The sequence below is a fragment of the Panthera onca genome, chromosome A1, assembly GCF_046562875.1.
Source record: "Panthera onca isolate mPanOnc1 chromosome A1, mPanOnc1 haplotype 2, whole genome shotgun sequence".
Classification (NCBI taxonomy): domain Eukaryota; kingdom Metazoa; phylum Chordata; class Mammalia; order Carnivora; family Felidae; genus Panthera; species Panthera onca.
The window spans coordinates 173,733,010-173,745,898 of record NC_138339.1 but is presented as its reverse complement, the minus strand read 5'-3'; the positions used below and the strand labels follow the sequence as shown (position 1 = coordinate 173,745,898).

At 44.7% G+C, this 12,889-nt stretch overlaps 1 protein-coding gene across 4 annotated transcripts in view; it reads right to left on the bottom strand.

Moving 5' to 3' along the window:
* The window catches only part of ABCC4 (ATP binding cassette subfamily C member 4 (PEL blood group)), a 284,074-nt gene extending 272,023 nt beyond the window's left edge, over nucleotides 1–12,051 (bottom strand). For 3 of the 4 annotated variants that reach the window (XM_081794994.1, XM_060636846.3, XM_078432437.2), the window contains exons 1-2: nucleotides 11,899–12,051; nucleotides 8,129–8,187 (exon numbers count right to left, since the gene is read on the bottom strand). The gene's annotated coding sequence lies outside the window, so the exon portion shown is untranslated. The remainder of the gene's footprint in view (nucleotides 1–8,128; nucleotides 8,188–11,898) is intronic. The other variant, XM_060636844.3, reaches the window with a different exon arrangement.
* Between the last annotated feature and the right edge of the window lie 838 nt (nucleotides 12,052–12,889).

The following is a 12,889-nucleotide window of genomic DNA, read 5'->3' as shown; positions in this document are numbered from 1 at the left end:
AAAAGAAAATTAGAAAGCCAGACATAGCCTTTATCCTGTCAATTTTTAAAAAATAATTTATGAAGGCGCCCGGGTGGCTCAGTCGGTTAAGTGTCGGACTTCAGCTCAGGTCACAATCTCGCGGTCCGAGAGTTCAAGCCCTGCATCAGGCTCTGGGCTGATGGCTCAGAGCCTGGAGCCTGCTTCTGATTCTGTGTCTCCCTCTCTCTCTGCCCCTCCCCCGTTCATGCTCTCTCTCTGTCTCAAAAATAAATAAACATTAAAAAAAATAAAAAAATAATGATTTATGAAATACTACCGAAGTTATCATTATAATCTCCTTCCCAACCCTTGGCGATTTAAATCAGTGGGTCTGTTTTCTCTTCATTAATTTTTTTTTCTGTTTGTTAAATATGGCTTCAGTTAAACTAAGAGAAATAGAATTTGAAGAAACATTTGTGAAATGAATTTGCACTGCATATTATTAATGTTCAGTCATTATTTTGGATATTCAGATACATTGTAGGACATTCAGGGATTTAAAAAAAGCTGGAGTTGTATGGAAACCAATTTGACAATACATTTCATATATTTAAAAAAAAAAAGCTGGAGTACTTTCAATACATAAAGAAATTTTGGAATTCTTTTTTGTTTTCTAACAAGAGACTTCCCCTCATCCCCTCTGGTTATTCTACTTTCAATTGCGCTCTGGGGGGGGCGACCCACTTCAGCTCAGGTCATGATCTCATGGTTCCTGAGTTCAGCCCCGTGTTGGGCTCTGTGCAGACAGCTCAGAGCCTGGAGACTGCTTTGGATTCTGTGTCTCCCCAGCTCTCTGATCTCCCCCACTCGCACTCTGTCTCTCTCTCTCAAAAATAAACATTAAGTTTTTCAATTGCCCGCTGGGGGAAGCTGTTTGTACGAAAGCAGCAAACTGCATCTAACTGAAATGCATGTTTCATGCCCTCACAGGGTTTCCAATCTGTGTCTGTGATTCCCATTCTTGGAGTCACATCTTTGGGTTAAGGCTTTTATTATAAGGTGGATGACAGAAATGAAGTCCATCAGGTTTCAATATTAAAACAAAAAAATGTTAATTTTGAAGGGCACTTTTCTAAACTGTATTGCTAATGCTCTTCTACCCTTAAGGTATGCAAAACGGAATGACAACTGTTATTATTTGGTCTCATTACCAGCATATATTATTATGCCATTTGATGCAGTACTCTTAAGGCGTAATGAAACACAGGGATAGGGGTTTATGGATTTCCTTACATATACTTAATAATGGCCATTTAACTCTTTAAAGTTTCATGTCTGTTTTTCTTATATTTTTATTCCTTCTCCTGATTCTAATAATATTTCACTTTTCACTATTTTTAAGGTACAGTTTAATAGGCTTGAAGTAAGGATCTGAGGATCTCTCCTAGGAATAATTATTAGTTTGGGCATATAATTTTGGCAACTTAGGTGCCTCTTGTCTTCAGTTGTCCTCTGTGAGATGAAATTGCCTGAAGAATGACAGCTGGAAGGGGAGCCTGGGTGGCTCAGTCGGTTGAGCGTCTGACTTTGGCTCAAGTCATGATCTCATGTTTTGTGGGTTGGAGCCCCACGTCAGGCTCTGTGTTGACAGCTCTGTGCTTACAGCTTGGAGCCTGGAGCCTGCTTTGGATTCTGTGTCTCCCTCCCTCTCTGCCCCTCCCCCACTCATGCTCTGTCTCTCTTCAAAAATAAACATAAAAGAAAAAAAGGAATGACAGCTGGAGAAGTGAATGTTATCATGTGCTTTGGTTTACAAATGGCTTACATGTTCCTAAACAATTTGTAAAAGTTTCCTCTTATTTTTTTTAATGTTTGTTTGTTTATGTATTTTGAGAGAGCTAGAGCAGAGAGAGCACACATGCAAGCAGGGGAGGGAGAGAGAGAGAGGGAGAGAGAAAATCTCAAGCAGGCTCCATGCTGACAGCATGCACGGAGCCTGACATGGGGCTTGATCCCACACACTGTGAGATCATGACCTGGGCCCAAATCAAGAGTTGGACGCTTAACCAACTGAGTCACCCAGGCACCCCTCTTTCCTCTTTAAATATAAAATATTTCAAGAATACTAAAAATAATCCCCAAAATGTTACTTTAAAAATGTACACATATCCCAAGATTATATGAAATGTTGACATCTGGGGGCTCCTGGGTGGCTCAGTCGGTTAAGCATCCGACTTCAGCTCAGGTCATGATCTCACGGGTTTGTGGGTTCCAGCCCCATGCCAGGCTCTGTGCTGACAGCTCAGAGCCTGGAGCCTGCTTTGGATTCTGTTGTCTCCCTCGCTCTCTGCCCCTCCCCCACTCACACTCTGTCTCTCTCCCTCTCAAAAATAAAATAAAAACATAAAAAGAAAACTTTTTTAATGTTGACATTTGCTAGATTTACTTAAGAATGTTTGTTAACGATGGGGCGCCTGGGTGGCTCAGTCGGCTAAGTGTCCGACTTCAGCTCAGGTCACGATCTCATGGCCAGTGAGTTCGAGCCCCGCGTAGGGCTCTGTGCTGACAGCTCAGAGCCTGGAGCCTGTTTCGGATTCTGTGTCTCCCTCTCTCTCTGACCCACCCCGTTCATGCTCTATCTCTCTCTGTCTCAAAAATAAAAATAAAAAAATAAAAAAATGTTAAAAAAAAGAATGTTTGTTAACGAAATAAGATGAGAACCCCAAAAATTAACAAAGCGAGAGAAGCCGAAGACCAAGCCCTGAGGCTCTCCAACATTTCCAGGTAGAGAACCCACCCAAGGAGACAGATGGGGGCAAAAATGTAGTCACAGACACAAAGGGAGTGTTTCTAGAAGAAAAGGCTGGATCCCATGCTTCTGAAAGGCTAGTAAATTGAAGACAGAAGAGTAATGATGAGATTTGGCAAGATGGGGGTTTTGGGTTTTGGGTAAATTAAAGCAGTATTTCAAAGAGAGGGCGATAGAAACCCTATAAAAAATGTACTGAAGAAGGAAAGGCATGAGAAGGTGTGGAGACAATGATTATCCAGAACTCCTTTGAGAAATTTTACCCTTAGGAGGAACAGAAAAGAAATAATTACCAGGAGTGTAACCCCTGAGAAGGCATTCATCCACCATCTAGACTAGTCTACAGCCGGTCTTTAATACCATGGTGTGGTGGATGCTGCCGGCACCTGCCCTTCAGCCCTGGGCCTGACTTCCTGCAGCTCTGCGGGAGGGCTTTCTCCATCACCACCGTCTGCTCTGCCCAAGTACAAGGCAGGCCAGGAATGCCAGGGGATTCAAGTCTCCCTCTGCTCTCTTCCCCAGAAGCCTTCAATCAATAGGCGGATAGGAGCTGGTGTGCGATGTTAACCTTAAAAATAAAACTGCCAGTTATTTCCCCAGGGGGGAAAAAAGAGTTTATTTGGGAATAGCAGAGAGTTGCAACCCGGGACAAGCAAGCTACAGCAAAACCGCAGGCAAGTCCCCCAAACAAAGGAGAAAAAGTTTAGAGAAAAAAACGGGAAGTTGGGAGGGGCTGTTAGACGGGAAAAGTCCACTAGGGTAAACTGGGAGTTAGAAGTACAGTGGCTTCTCATTGGCTGATCTGTGACAGTTTCTCATTGGCTGGACTGTTGCCAAGGGAAGAGGAAAACCTTTCTTCCTCCTGAAGGGGTAGTAAAATAGTATCCAGTGCAAGGTGGGTCTCATCTCGTGGGGTCGGCTATGAACAAGGAGTGATAGGGCATGCGCACTCCCCCTGCCTGTCCTCCCAACTCCATTTCTAAACAAAATTTCCTTTTATTAATGTTCACATTTCCCTCTTTTAATCAAGATCTTTCTTTGAAAGCCTCTCTAATCAGTAGTCAATTTCTTTATATTTAGTGGTTTTGTCCCTCAGTGCCAGGAAGGACCTTTCCTGGTTTTCCTGTCCTATGTCAAAGTCCATAGCTGTTGGAAACCACTTAAGGCCACATTTGAATAACAAGGAAGGGTTGGAGGGAGGGACTCTCAGGCACTTCCCATCTAAAGTCTAGATCTTCTCAAGGTCATAAGAGTTTGAGATCATCTCTAAGTGTTGAGCCAGCATCCCCTTATAGGGTACATTTTTTTTTAAAGTTTGATGACAAAATACAAAACTTAAGTAATTATACGTAAAAACAGAAGAAGTAGCATAATTCCAAATTGTATGACGGATGGTTCTAAAACAAGACTCTAGGGCTGAAAGTAGCCAACTGAAATATTTATTCTGACAGGGGAGAAAAATTCTCCTTCTGAAGGCAAACCATAGTCATGTATGCCTCCTGGAAGTCTCTGCTTAAAGCAGTCATGAAAGCATAATAGTGAATACTGCAAGACAACACTGAAGGAAGAACACAAGTCCATCTGGGGAGAAGCAGTCCAGGTATAAATGGGAAGCAACAGCTGATGAACTTTTTGCAAAAGAGCAGAACATCTTAAAACGTCAAAGACATCTTAAAACAGTATTGTTATCTCAAAATAACTGTTTGGAACTAAAAATGTTATTGATAATACAGCCTGTAGGGTTGCAAATTCAGAGACCATGAATTTGGATAAGAATCCAAAGTGAGTTAACAGTTCGAATGAAAGAAGACTTTTGTGAATTCTGGACCTTCTAACCCTTCAGAAAAAGCAAGTGAAAAATTAATTTGTCCCAGGATCACGAGGAGGCTATTTCTTAAAGGCCATAATCAGAAGGTTTCCCCCTTTCACAAGGGCTTGGGAAATGCCGACAGAGGCACTGTCTTCCCACGAGAGAGAGAGAGAAAGAAGCAACAGTGAGAAAAAAAGTATACAGGCCTGGTCTGGACATCTTGGGGAAGTGGTCTTGTCAGATGTCACCGGCTTCAATTCTGGTAAATCTTTATCTTCAGGATAAACTACTGGTCTACTGACAAAATGATCGTCAATACTGGTAGGGAAATATCGGTGGAAGATTTTGCCACAACGAGGATGGCACCTGTTCCAATAGGAACAAATAATCCGTGTCTCTGGACTCGGCTATAGAGCCATCAAAAATGGAACAAATAGGGGCACCTGGCTGGCTCAGTCAGTAGAGCATGTGACTCTTGATTTAAGAGTTGTGTCTGAGGGGCGCCTGGGTGGCTCAGTCGGTTAAGTGGCTGACTTTGGCTCAGGTCATGATCTCGCGGTCCGTGAGTTCGAGCCCCGTGTCGGGCTCTGTGCTGACAGCTCGGAACCTGGAGCCTGTTTCAGATTCTGTGTCTCCCTCTCTCTCTGACCCTCCCCCATTCATGCTCTGTCTCTCTCTGTCTCAAAAATAAATAAATGTTTAAAAAAATTTTAAAAAAAATTAAAAAAAAAAGAGTTGTGTTTGAGCCCCACATTGGGTATAGAGATTACTTAAAAATAAAATCTTTAGGGGTGCCTGGGTGGCTCAGTCGGTTGGGTCCAACTATTGATTTTGGCTTAGGTCATGATCTCACAGCTTGTGAGATCAAACCCTGCATTGGGCTCTGTACTGACAGTGTGGAGCCTGCTTGGGATTCTGTCTCTCCACCCCTCCCTCACTTGTGCACACACACACACACACACACACACACACACACACTTTCTCTCTCTCTCTCTCAAAATAAATAAACTTTAAAATAAAATATCTTTTAAAGATAGAACAAATAAAAGATGTCAAAGGACCATTTAATTTACCTAGTTGGCTATTTTGATGATTATGATCGAATTTTAGCATTATTCCCCCTTTGGGGAAAAGAAAATTCCAGCATGATTCTTTTCTAAGAAATCTTAGCCCAATAAATGAATAGAGGCAGAGGAACTACAAGGATAAGGGTGTATAACTCTCAAAGGGCCAGACAAAAGGGAACGGGTTCAGACAGAAATCCGTTGAGGTTTGAGACCCCCGCTATGTGAACTGATTCAGTAACTCCAAGGCAGGGGCTGCTTTATAGCGGTAGGGTTGGGCATGGAGTGTGGCTCGAGAGTCATTCCCAATCCGGAGTAGTTTCTTGGGGCCAGTTAGAGGGGAGGATTGGGAAGAGGCCCTGAAGCTCCTCAGAGCCCAGATACTGGGCATTAGAAACACACTGGACTCAGTGGAAAACTGAAGGTGCCTAGAGTACTTACATTTGTAATCATCTTTTTACCAATGCCCTGGCTCTTTCCAGTGACAGCAGGCACTAGATGGGTTTTTGTTGTTGTTTCATTTGGATGTGAGGGAGCTGGTTTGCCAAATTAACTAAATGTTTAGTGAATAGTTTCCCATTCCAACCTGGTCCTTTTAACTAAAGGAGAAAGATCTGGGTTGTGTCCATTAATAAACAGAGTTAAATGCTGCCTGGTGGGTTCAACCTCTAAAGGAAGACCTGAACTTTCTTAAGAGACAACTTGGAGTCGATTTTCAGTCATGAATGTGTTCATCAGGGTTTTGTGTGTCAGCCTGAATTTTGTTCTAATCAACAGGCTTAGGAAAAGCTACTGTAATTGCTCAGTGGAGATTTCCAGCAAGCATTCTAGCATCCTGCCAAAAGTTAGGAGTCTGTTTCTCTAAATAAATCCCTTTCAGGTTGTTCCCACTGGGCTAGTTTCATCCAATATTTGGTCTGGCCCTCACCAACAAGCATGTGGACTAATTAACATGAATCTTGAGAAGCCAGTTGCTAAATTTAAACAACTATGCTAAAGTCTTCAGCAAATTTATGGGATTCCTCAGTTACTTTAGAAAACTCTCTAACTCGAAAACCGAGAACAAACTGAGGGCTGATGGGGGGTGGGAGGGAGGGGAGGGTGGGTGAAGGGTATTGAAGAGGGCATCTTTTGGGATGAGCACTGGGTGTTGTATGGAAACCAATTTGACAATAAATTTCACATATTAAAAAAAAAAACAACTCTCTAACTATGGATCTTAACTTGGCCTTAGTCCAGGGAACATAACAAATTTGGGGTTTCTTTGGATCCTCAGGAGAGTTAACTTCAAAGAGGCAGTTTTAGTAGGTAAAGGAGAGGGGGGTGGGAGAGGTACAAAGGAAAAGGGGAAGTTCAGCAGAGACAACAGAGGAAAATGACACAGAGGCAGGCACGACCACAAAGTGGTTGCAGACAAAGAAGATAGGGGAGTGGGGGAAAGAGGCCTAGAAACCACTTTGACTCCTTTCAATTGTTTGTCTAAGTTAACTTAGCAAGAGCATTTTGCAGGGAGACAAACTTAGAATATTTGAAAATATTTGGAAGCCTCAAGGAACCATTTAAAATAGGCATCCCAGGGGTGCCTGGGTGGCTCAGCTGGTTAAGCATCAGACTTCGACTCAGGTCCAGGTCTCAGGGTTCGTGAGTTCCAGCCGTTGGGCTCTGTGTGGACAGCTCAGAGCCCGGACCCTGCTTCAAATTCTGTGTCTCCTTTTCTCTCTGCCCCTCCCCCACTCATGCTCTGTCTCTCTCATAAATAAATAAACATTAAAAAAATTTTTTTTAAATAGGCATCTCAGTTTTTCCCTCCTAGAAGCTGCATCTTTCCAATTAAATTTTGAGTAAAACAAGTTTGGGAGAGCAAAAGCTCCCCATAATGGCCACGGAAGTTCTAAATTATTTTTGGTTAAGTCAGTCTATTTAGTTATAAATGTGTATGTGAAGCCACATAGTTTTTAAACATCAAACCAGACGCCAGAGTGAGGGTGTGGAGGGAGGTGGGCTCAAAATATTTTGATGACTGGGATCCCATTTCTTGGAGGTTTTTCTCTAGATCAAAGAGAAAAATTCCTAAACAGCACGATTTCGACAGGAACAGCCTGGTTCCAGAAGGAATCAGACCAAAGTCCTGCATCGATCCAGGAGGAACCGTCCAGTTCCAAACAAGAGTAGGACAGAAGGCTAGCACTGTTCCAACAGGCAGAGGTTGATCCTAAAAAAAAGAGTTGGACCAAAGACCAACGCAGTTCAAACTGGCACAATTCCAACAGGAACAATCCAATGGCAAAAAGGAGTCCGACTGAAGGCCAAATCAGTCCTCTCCGAGAGAACAAGCCTTAAAACAGATCTCACATAAAGTTTGGACGGCTCTAATACAAAGAATGGAGCTCGAAATCCAGGCGAGGACATACCCTCCAACTCCGGGGTTGGCGAAAGAGCGTGAACCCAACTAGATCTGTGGGGGGCGCCACCTATTTGGCTCACCTCCGAAGTTGCTGGGGGTCTTCTCTGGATCCCACCTCTCATCACCAAGTAATGTTAACCTTAAAAAGAAAACTGCCAATTATTTTACCAGCGAAAAAATGGGTTCCTTCAGGAAGAGCAGAAAATTACCACCAGGCTCAAGCATACTAGAAAGCAAGACCCCAGAACACAGGAGAGGAAAGCTCTCCTACAGAGGAAAGGGGGTGGGGGAGAGTTGGGAGGAGTTGTTGCAAACCGAAAGTCTATTGGAGTGTACTGGGAGAAGTATAGAAGCTTCTCATTGGCTGAGTTGTGACAGTTTCTCATTGGCTGGGCTGTTGCTGGGGGAGGAGGAAAGTCTTTCCTCCTCCTGTTGGGGCAATAAAATAGTACCAGTGCAAGGTGGGTCTCTTCTGTTGGGTCTGCCATTGGCAAGGAGTGGTGGGGCACGCGCGCTCCCCCGGCCTTCCAACTCCACCCTAAATGAAGTTCCCTTGCATTAATTTTCACAACAAATACCCCCAATGCCCAGGTTTGTGTCCCACACTGTCTCCTAAAGTTCCCCAGCAGCATTATACGCCAGTAGCCCATGCCGGAAATGTGCTTGATAGCGTGTCTTCATTCCCTTTCCTGTGTCACTTGGCACTCAATTATCATTGCTTCCTGGGCTCACCTCCCAAAAAACTTCTTTACATTCAGATTCCTGTCTTAGAGTTTGTTTTAGGGACCCAAACTAAGACAACAGAAAATAATCATATAATGACATGAAACCAGTGTACCAATTATGTACAAGAATGCATGAAACTAAGAAACATCAGAAGAAAATATTACATAATGATAACAGTAATTATTTCTATATTGTGGAATTACGGGTGATTAAAAACTAAAACAAATCTTTTTACCCGCACATTTTTTAAATGTTTTATTTATTTTTTGAGAGGGAGAGAGAGAGAGAGAAAAGAGAGAGCGGGGGAGGGGCAGAGAGAGAGGCGGACAGAGGATCAAAGCAGGCTCTGCGCTGACAGGCTGACAGCAGTGAGCCGGATGTGGGGCTTGAACTCACAAACCCTGAGATCACGACCTGAGCCAAAGTCTGATACTTAACCAACTGAGCCACCCAGGTGCCCCAAGGGAAATTTTTTTTTTTTAATTTTTAAAAAGTTTATTTCTTTTGAGAGAGACAGAAACTGTGAGTGGGGGAGGGGCAGGGAGGGTGGGGGGATCCCCAGCAGGCTCTGCGCTGATGTTAACAGAAGGGTGGGAGAGAGGCTGGTCCTGGTCTCACGGAGTCGAAGAATGAATCTCGCTGACGACAGAAAGTGAGCAAAGCGATCAAGTTTATTGAGGGAAAGGATAAAGCTTTCAAGAGTGAGAGGGGTCCCCACTGGGTAGCCGCTGAGGATTTCTGTCCCTGACTTTTTATTGGGACCTCATCAGAAAGTTCGTGAGGCTTCACACATGACACCTAGCTCGGGCAGGTCCGGAACACATTTATCGTCTCCTCTTCTTCCCCAAACTCTGCTGCCGCTGAGGATTCCTCAGCCCCCTACTTGGAGCTGCAGCTGCCTCCCTGAAGGCCCCTTACATTTCCCTGCCTAACGTTACCCCTTTCCCTGCTCCCTGGCAGCGCAGAGCCCGATGTGGGGCTTGAACTCACAAAACCTTGAGACCGTGAGACCTGAGCTGAAACCGAGAGTCGGACACTTAACCAAATGGGCCATCCGGGTGCCCCCGCCAAGAAAAAAAAAATTATTTAAGAAGTGCTGTTAGGGGCCCCCGGGTGGCTCGGTCGGTTAGGCGTCCGACTTCAGCTCAGGTCACGATCTCACAGTCTGTGAGTTCGAGCCCCGCGTCGGGCTCTGGGCTGATGGCTCAGAGCCTGGAGCCTGCTTCCGATTCTGTGTCTCCCTCTCTCTCTGCCCCTCCGCCGTTCATGCTCTGTCTCTCTCTCTGTCTCAAAAAGAAATAAACGTTACAAAAAAAAAAAAAAAGAAGTGCTGTTAGTATCATCTACAGATTAGCAGAGGTTTCGCGAATTTTGGAAGTTAGCCTTCAAAGAGCAAAACCTGTTTACGAAATAAAACCATCACCACGTCAGCTTTCTCAGCAACTAGTAGCAGATATACCAATATCCACATGAAAAACACACTAAAAATCCAAGCTTCCAAGAAATTTAGAATCATCTAGAATTATGCTTCAGACCAAATGTTACATCATATAAGACAATTGCTTGGCAAAGCATGATATTTTTCATTCACGAATGAAACAACAGCTACCGTTCATTGAATGTGCAACTGTACTACCCTTTTATCATCTAAGTCCTCGCAAGACTACTGTGAGGTCTCATTATTCTTTCTTTACAGATAATAAAGTTCAGACAAGTTGAAAGAACGGTGAAGTCAAGTCTCCACGATGGAGAAAAAACAAAATAAGATTTGAACCCAAATGTCAACCCCCCATAGCCCATCGGCTGCCTCCCTCTCCATCCTCACCGATTATTTTGGAGTCAGAAACAGAAAGTTAAGGAATGGTCGGAATGGTCGCTGTGTCAACGTGTCTGACGTGCTTGCTGAAATTCAGAACCACAAAGCTGGACGCATCTGAAGACGGGCTGTAGAAGCGACAGTTGCCTCGGGCAGGTTGAAACGGGGTCAGCAGAAACTTGCTGGGTTGAACGATTGGAATGCTGTGCTCTCCAAAGCTCAGAGCACAGACGTAACGATGAGAACGGCAGAAAAAGCAACTTGTCCAGCAAGGCATGGTTTTGCAAAAATTGCCCAGGCCAAGAACACACAACTTGAAAGTCTATTTGAACCTCCAGGGCTAAAAATGGCACACGTTGCACAATTACCTAGAGTCGAATAAGCTACTTCAGTCACTCACAGAGCAACAGCTTTTATTTACCAATCAGCAGTATTTGCTGAATACATACACTCACTACTCTAGTCACATGTAAAAAGTAAACTAATCTTCAGGAGATAAGGGAAAAAGAATCCTGTTGGTTCGATTTTCTGCCCTTCAAAAAAACAAAAACAAAAACAAAAAACTAATACATGGGTATCAACACAAGAAGGAAACAAGTAACTTCGGGTTTTTTTCCCCATCTACGAAACCCATCTGAATATAAGTCAATATTTATAGGAAGAAAGTAAGTGCACTTGAAAGTGTTATTTTTGGAATGAATAACAAAGTGTGGAAACAGACAATGGAATACTAATCAGCCTTAAAAAGGAAGAAAATTCCGACGCACGCAACAACATGGATGAGACTTGAAGACTGTAATATTGTGATTTATAATTAGAAATAGATAATGTGTGGGGGCCCGAATGGCTCCGTGGGTTAAGCATCCGACTTCGGCTCAGGTCATGATCTCACGGTTGGTGAGTTCGAGCCCCATGTCGGGACTCTCTGTCTCTCTCTGCCCCTCACTCACTTGCGCTCTCTCTCTCTCAAAAAAAAAAAAAAAAAAAAAGAAAAAAAGAAAAGTAAAAGTACTATATATTTGGCCTTCATGCTTTTCCTGGCATAGAGCTCCTAAAACCCTTAGGAGCACGAAGAGTGGTAAGATGTCTTTAATTACCAGCCCTTTTCCAGTTGTTTTCCTAACAAGCCCCCTTCAACCACACCTGAGGTATATTAATGAGCTGACTTTTGTAAAGATGGGTCTGGTTGTCAAGGAAACCGAAGGGTGATTAGAGGGTTGGTACTTTCAGCCCCACCCCCCACCTGGGGGAGGAGAGAGGGGCTGGAGACGGAGGTCACTCACCATGGCCAATGCCGAGGTCACTCACCATGGCCAATGCCGTGATCAATCATGCCTGTGAAACGCAGCCCCCATAAAAAGCCCTGACGAAGGGATTCGGGGAGCCTCGGGCTTGGCGAACATGGGGAGGGGCTGAGAGCGGAGCCCCTGGTTTGCGGGTGGCTGTTCCACACCCCGTCCCCCATCCCGGGCTCTAGGCATCTCTTCTACCTGGCCTTCCTGAGCTTGTACCCTTTCATGATGAACGTCTAGCTAGTAAACCGCCTTCCTGAGCTCTGCCAGCCCCTCTAGAAGATTACCGAACCCGAGGAGGGGGTTATGGGAACCCCATTCACAGCCAGTTGGTCAGAAGCACGGATGACAACCTCCCCTTGCAGCGGATTGGCTTCTGAGGTGGGGGAGGGGCCGGCAGACCTGTGGGGCTGAGCCTGGACCTGTGGGGTCTGACGCTAACTCCAGGTAGGCGGTGTTAGAATTGGGTGACATTATAGGACGCCGGGTAGGTGTCTCGAGAACCAGAAAACCGGGCGGTGTGGGAACCCACACACTGGTGTCCAGAAACACTGAGAGTCATAGGAAGACAAACACTGTGATTCCAGTCCTGTGAGGTACCTAGAGTGGTCACATTCACAGAGACAGAAATGACATTGGCCCTTGCCAAGGGTGGGGCGCCGTGGGGAGCAGAAGCGGTGGGGGACGGGGGTTACTGTCTAATGGGAAGATGAAAAAGTTCTGGAGAGGGATGGTTGCTGCTGTTGTGCCATGTAAATATGCTTAATGCACAGAGCAGTACACTTAAAAGTGGGAAAAAGGGTTTGGGGCACCTGGGTGGCTCAGTCGGTTAAGCGCCTGACTCTTGGTTTTGACTCATGATCTCAGGACTTTGTGGGTTCGAGCCCCACGCTGGGCTCTGCACTGATGGCATAGAGCCTGCTTGGGACTCTCTCTCTCTCCCTCTGTCCCTGCCCCCTCCCCCACTTGTGCTGTCTCTGTCTCACTCAAAATAAATAAACTTAAAA